The sequence below is a fragment of the Sinocyclocheilus anshuiensis genome, unplaced genomic scaffold (genome assembly GCF_001515605.1).
Source record: "Sinocyclocheilus anshuiensis isolate Anshui unplaced genomic scaffold, SAMN03320099.WGS_v1.1 scaffold217, whole genome shotgun sequence".
Classification (NCBI taxonomy): domain Eukaryota; kingdom Metazoa; phylum Chordata; class Actinopteri; order Cypriniformes; family Cyprinidae; genus Sinocyclocheilus; species Sinocyclocheilus anshuiensis.
The window spans coordinates 1771933-1772572 of NW_015536538.1; the positions used below are offsets into that span (position 1 = coordinate 1771933).

General features: G+C 41.9%; 1 protein-coding gene across 2 annotated transcripts in view; it reads right to left on the minus strand.

The window, feature by feature from the left end:
- LOC107696355 (minor histocompatibility protein HA-1-like) overlaps positions 1 to 640 on the minus strand; it is a 31700-nt gene that overhangs the window by 11780 nt on the left and 19280 nt on the right. The window lies entirely within an intron of this gene.

A 640-nucleotide genomic window follows, 5' to 3' on the forward strand; every position in this document is an offset into this window, starting at 1 on the left:
GTAATAACCTCCAAATACACCTATCCAAACCCGCGCTCGCTCCGTCTCGTATGCACGCACGCATGCACTGTCTCGATCTAATGCACCGTAAATGCCGGATTATTAAAAACAAATAGGCCTACCGCAACGCAAACATTTAAAATCTGACATTTTCCGGAACAGGATCCAGCAGGATCAAATTAAGTACTGGTCATAATACTCACATGATAATAATGTTTCATGTTAGCAACCGTGTGTTTTGCTGCAGCAGCGCCGATGGAAGCGGTTCACTGACTGCAGCACAGCCACACGCGCCACAGTTACGTTTGGGATCATTTTATTTTAAATGCCATAATGTCAGTTGAAAACATTGCAATCGTGTTTTAAAATACAACAACGAGCACCACGTTCAGCGGTCTCCGTGTCGGGATAGGAAACAGTCAACAAAGTAAAATGATCTCAAACAAACTCTCTTCATTTTATCAAATGATCATAATCACATCTATTCATTTTACAATCCTGCTACTAGCATTTTATTCAGACTAAAACCCCTTTAATTCGGGTGAGAAAGCGGGTTTTTTTTTGAGTGGCTTTTGCACATCCTGTCATGCCGGTGACTGCGTGCTGCTGCAATAGACGCATTTTGCTGTATTAAGGTTAA